We start from the raw sequence: 6,000 nt of genomic DNA on the forward strand, positions 1-6,000 counted from the left end.
CATGGTTCTGACTTTCTGAATTCTGCCCGTCTGAAGCAGTTGCCCTTTCTAAAACCGAGGACTTATTTTCTTCCGAGTGTCAATGCGCTTCGCTCGATGTGAATTCCCTTCAGCCGGGACCCAAACAAACAAACGTTAAAAATCGCACACAGCCCCTTTGTCCTGCCCGCCCGTCTTCCTTTCAGTCTTTCAGCAAGGGGTTTAGGCTCTGCAAGACAGAAGTTTCTTTATTTAGCAACAGAAAAGGTGCCACCGCAGAACCTGTTACAGCTTGTCAGGGGCGCAGCCGGGCCAGGGACTGCCTTTTTCTAACTCGGTTATACAGCGGCTTTCCTGATGGCTTGCTGACCCCCATAAGGCCTGGTGACAGTCATAAATGCAGCAACAGCTCGTGGCACCGAGCAGCAGCCCACCAGACGTGTCAGCTCCCCCTTGGGCAAAGTGCCAACCCGGCAGAAAAAAAATAAGTGAGGAACGCCCCACACCATCCCCATCGCCACCACCATTGCCATCGCCATCCCCATCCCCATCCTCATCCCCATCCCATCACCCCCAGCTTGCAGACTTGGCAATTTATGGCATTGGAGCCGTGTATCCACAATGCAGCAGACACTGATGCTGCGGAGCTCCTTAGAGTACCTGGAGGAGCCCCGGGTGCAGAATTGGATGCACAGTCCCACAGGACTGGGAGCAGCAGGTGATGGACAACAACTGGATCACTTGTGGTCCTTCCAGCCTTCCCCTACAGACCAGCAGAATGGGATTGAAGTGCGAGGAGGTGCCAGTACTTGCACGTCAGCTCTTCGGCTTCTTCAGGAATCACCCCAGCTCTGTGCAAACGGGATAACAAGAAAACAGAGTGGTTTTCAGAATGGAAGTGCATGCAGATCGCTTCTTGCCTGAATTTCCTAAGGTCAGCCGTGCCCATCATGTGCAGGCACTGGCAGTATCCCATTTGCAGCAGAGGACTGCCGGGGTCTGCATGCACGAAGACAGGCATTGCCAGGAAAAAGTCTCCCTGCAAGTCTCTCCCTTGGAAATGCTGAATTTTGGCCCACACCTACAGATCCAAGGCTCAGCTCTTGACCTGAAATGAAGAAAGAGGCTCCTGGAGGCATCCGCAGCCAAGAAGGGCAAACATCTCACGAGGAACTTGCCTTTTTCTTGGACCATACAGTTTTCACTGAAATTTTGGGGTAAACGTGTGCCAACTCTTTATTAACCCCAGCAGTGTAATTCCTCATCACAAAGCTGTGATTCAGAGGAAACAGCATTGCTAAAACAGCTCCAGAGTCCCAGCAAAAATGACAGTTTTCCTCAATCAGTTCCTTTTGTGACCTCAATCTGAACCTTAATCTGTTTTAGCAAAATTCTTTTTATTAGCCATTCATACTTAATCATACTGCTAATTTTCCTGTTTTTAAACTATCAATTTAAGGCTGCTTTTTCATGTAACTAATCAAGGCTGATGTATGTTATTTTGGCTATGATTTCTAATAATTATTCTTAAGAGTTTTTTAAGTCCGTGTTTTCCGTAGCCGACTGTCAGACTTCTACATATGGGCAGAGTGGCTCATTTCTGCTGCGCTGCACACACCAGTCTGCTTTCTTATCTGTAGTGAAAACAACCATTACAGGCATCGCAGGAGGAATCGGAGCCTCGTCTTCTTTTCCTCCCTTACACCAGCGGTTGCTTTTTGTTCATGTTATTATTGCAGCTGAGGGTCACTGGAGGGAAGAAGGGTTTTCAGGATCACGCTCCGTTTGAGATCTTTGGAATAAAACCACCAAACATATACTTGCAGCTGTCTGGCAAATATTGTCAACTGTTGTAGCTAGTGACTAGTGATTTTTCTTTGCCTACGATATTAAAGAACAGATTGTGTTACTGTACTTATCTCTACCTTTACAAACAAATACACCAGGAAAATATGTCAAGCAGAAGAAACCACGCTTGTTATCAAATGCTTAGCTACACTGGCTACAGGTTTTTGTACTTTTTGGCAAAAGCTTCAAAACACATTGTGGCTTGGTTAAGTGTTGAGTCCCTTGCAGTGTGGAGGGAGCTTTTTGTGCCTGCAGGACGCGCTCAGCTCTCTGCCGAACGCAGCAGCCTGCTGCTGGTGTTTGTTTGTATGGCTGTGGCACCGAGATCACAACCTCTTGTCCTCAGCATTGTACCCACAAGAGACACTTCATCCCCCCCCAAACTGATTAAAATCCCAGCGTGGCTATGATCTTGAAAGCCTGGCACTCTGGATTAGGTTTTCTGCTAAGTTTTTGGGGCTGATGGAGGACGGAGGGCTCGGGGTGCATGCAGTGGGATGGGTACAGTGGGGACACGTCCCCTGGCAGAGGTGGCACCCAGCAGTACCTGGGGACAAGCGTCACAGGCACTTGCCAGCCCAAACCTCTCCCTGTGTGCTCAATGGGACTTTGTCAAGTGAAACAGATTTCTTCACTGCAAGTGAGCTAAGGCTGACAGATAGGATTTTCTACCCTGGAGAGGGAGGAAAGCCAGAAACTCGATACCTTCCTGTTGTGTTTTTGTTTTTTGACTTTTTGTGTAAGACGCTCAGATGTCTTGGTAATGGGTTCCCATGCCAGATGGAAGGCTATGTCTGGAAGAGTAGACGAACAAAGACTCTTTGCAGTCTTCTTCCCTAATTAAAACCCTTTTTTCTCCTGTAAAAGTGCAATGTTTTCCCGACCAGACTGAAGCGATTGCCACGTACAATTGTTTAAAAAGCTACAGGTTAATTGTGTTATATGTATCTGTAGGAAAAAAAAAAAAAGTATATGCAAAAATGGATGAAAGTGCTCAAATAGCTTGTTAATTAACTCAGCCCTGTATTTTGCACGGCTGGCATCAGAGGGAAGAATAATGCCTTTTCAACCCTAAACCTTCCCTCCCTCCCCATCCATTTTATCTCTTCTTGTCACTTCCTATTAGCCGATCATGACATCTTATCTTTGTCCTGAAGGGCGGGCCAGAAGACTACTTTGGTGTCCGTGTAAGTGACACTCCAAGGATTGGCCGCCGGCAGGTTCGGCAGCCCTGGCCCCCGCAGCCGTGGGATGTCATCCCGGTGACATGCCCGGAAAGCCCAGCTCGTCCCTCAGCTGTCTGGATCCAGCAGCATCTCCGTCATGCCGCACTTGGAGGCTGTCACTGGCAGGGGCTCGTGCTGCTCGCTCAGGAACCCGTCTCTCTTCTGCTGAGGTCCCTGCTTTTATTTGCAACACAGAGCTCTTTGTGTCAGTAGTGGTGGTGGTTTCTTCTGCAAGATGGGATTGGGACATAGGAAGGGTTGGTTGGAGGTCATGCAGGAGCCCATGGGGCATGGAAAGAAGCACTGCAAATATATTTGTTTTTTCTGTGATTTTGAAAAGTCTTGGGCTGGTAGCTCTGGACACCAGCCCTGCACCCTTCTGGGGGAAGCAGTGCCTTGGAGAGCTCTGCAGCCTGGAGGTGTGGGGCTGAGCCTCACCCCACACCTGGCCCCACACCGGCTGCCCCATCCCAGAGCTCAGGACACGCAGCCAGAGTGCACCCATCAGCCATGCCAGACATCATGGCTCGCACTGGAGGGACTCGCTGCCGGCACCCTAATTGCAGGCTAGCTCAAGTTTTGCTGCGGTGCTGCAGATTCCCCCAGGGAAGAGCCCCCTGCTCTGACCATTTACAGGGTAACGTTGGCAGGCATGAGTCATTTTCTTCTCCCTGTCTCTGGTTCTCCCCTCGCACACACACGCTCAGAAATGCAAGCACAAATCAACAAACTGGCAAATAAAATTTAAACGATGCTTTAATGCATTTTCAGGAACCTGGCAATTCATGACTTGTGCTTCTGAATGAGAGAAAAATTTGTGCGGGTTGCCCAGCAGCCCCCTTCTTCTGGCTGAGCGTACGGTTCTGATGATTTTTAATTTTTGCTGCTTTTTATTTCTATTTTTTTTGCTGTAAAATATATCACAAAATGTATGGCCAATGTGCACATTGATACTGCAACGATGGCTTTTGCGTCTTCTGCTTTGTGTTGGAGTTTTTTAATGGGTTACCTTCAAGAGTGTTTTAATTAAGAAAATGATCAGTAAAAAAACACATCTTTGTCAATATAATAAAACAAGAAACTTGCAGACCAAGCAACAGGGTCACTGTTTGAGAAGTTGTTTCACCTTGCATTCCTTCCCTAATACTGCCATTTATTGAGGTCCATTTTCTACACATCAGAATAAATGCATGCAATGTGTATAGCCCCATTGTGTTACACAGACTGCATTATCACAATTCACAGGAGTAAGTACTTGCAGGTTTGGTGTCCTTGGCTCTGAATTCTTCCGTGAAGCAACTTTCCCATGTGCTCTGAAATGGTCATTTCTGGGCTTTCAAAAAAAAAATATGGAGCATCTGTTAAAAGAAAATTAAGGTAATCACCACGAAGGTGTGGGGTGCTTGAAGGAGTGTTGCCTCTGCAAGGCAAATGTGGTGGATTTGTGCTTGTATCACAAATGGTCCTGAGAAGCATCGTAGCTGAGTCACAGGCTCTGACTTAAGCAGGAAGGGATTTGATTTTCCCCTCTGCTCTGCTTTTCTCACTGTTTCTCCAGCACAATGCAAGAGACAGGCTTTGTCAAACTTGCAGTGCGCTGCCACGTTGAAATGAAGGAAGCAGGTAGAGGAAAACACAGGTAGATTTGTGTATCAGTGCGGGTGCCTGGGGGAACATTTTGGATCCAAGGAACAGGTCTGTGGCCAGAAGTGTGCCACAGGGATCTGCGGCTGTGTGCTTCGCGGTGAGGCCTCAGATTTTGCATTTTGTTAGATTTACGTTTGATGAGTGAGCAGAGGTTGAATAATTTATGGTGGTGACCACTTAGATACCATATGTCGTGTGTTTTTTTAAAGCAGTGTGTCTTCTATGCACAAAAGGGAACAGACTCTTTGAGCCAAACTTTCTTCATTTCATTTAAGAAAAGGGAGCTTAAAAACTTGAAGGGAGCCCACTCTACACACTTCTCACCTGTACTAACCTTGAACAGTGGTAAAGTGTAATGAAAACTTATTTCTGTCCATTATTTAAAAATGTGTATTTATATAAAAAACTGCTTCCTCCCTATCCAGCAGAATTTAAATGGTGGTCTTGGTGTCACAGGCAATTTTTTTGTAGGTGGTTAGCACTGTTGTCTCTGGGACACTGCGTTGGAAACACTCTATTCTTTGTTTTATTTTGCTGTGAGAAAAATGAAATACTCTCATAGTGGGAGTTCACATGTCCCTTTAAGTCTTAAAATATGTTAATTTTACATGCCAAAGTCTTAAGAAGTGTTTGACTGCCCATGGCTTTTGTGTGCATCTCCAGATGGCAGATGCCATTTTGTGTTTCACATTAATTGAGTAAATTTCCTTGCTCTTTGTACATATTGCAGAGGAAGCCATTCTCTGCTTTCAATAGGACAGAACAGCTCTTTGGCATCAAACCCTTCTGGTCTGGTGGTACTAAAACTGTTTTAAGGTGGAATTCTGAGAACAAGCTGTTGGCAGTGCAGATTTCTCCTATTGTAGATGAAAATGAGACATTTAACTGTTGTCTTAGAAATATCTTGAGGGTTTTTCCTGGTGAATTGTGAAACAAACCACTTAGGATAACCTCACAGGCTGAAGACATAAAAACATAGGCTTTTTGAATATTCATTTAGCTGAAGGGGAAAAAAATAAATCTTTTATCTTGGAGAGCATCATTTTTCATTCACTTTCTTGCCTGTTATATTTTGCCCCTCTCATTTTCCAGATCTTAAAAAAAAAAAAAAAAAAAGTCTTAGGGCTTTTAAAATCTTTTACATTGTGTAAGCATTAGTACATTGGTAGCAATTTGCCATGATGTTTTTTTTTGGGCACAAATGGTGAAAGAGGAGTGATGGTGCCACTGCAAGAAACACCTGAGGTGCAAGGCAAGCTCAGGGCATGGGGATGGGTGCAGCAGGTGCCACCGCAGCTGC

Source organism: Cygnus atratus, chromosome 3 (genome assembly GCF_013377495.2).
Source record: "Cygnus atratus isolate AKBS03 ecotype Queensland, Australia chromosome 3, CAtr_DNAZoo_HiC_assembly, whole genome shotgun sequence".
NCBI lineage: Eukaryota > Metazoa > Chordata > Aves > Anseriformes > Anatidae > Cygnus > Cygnus atratus.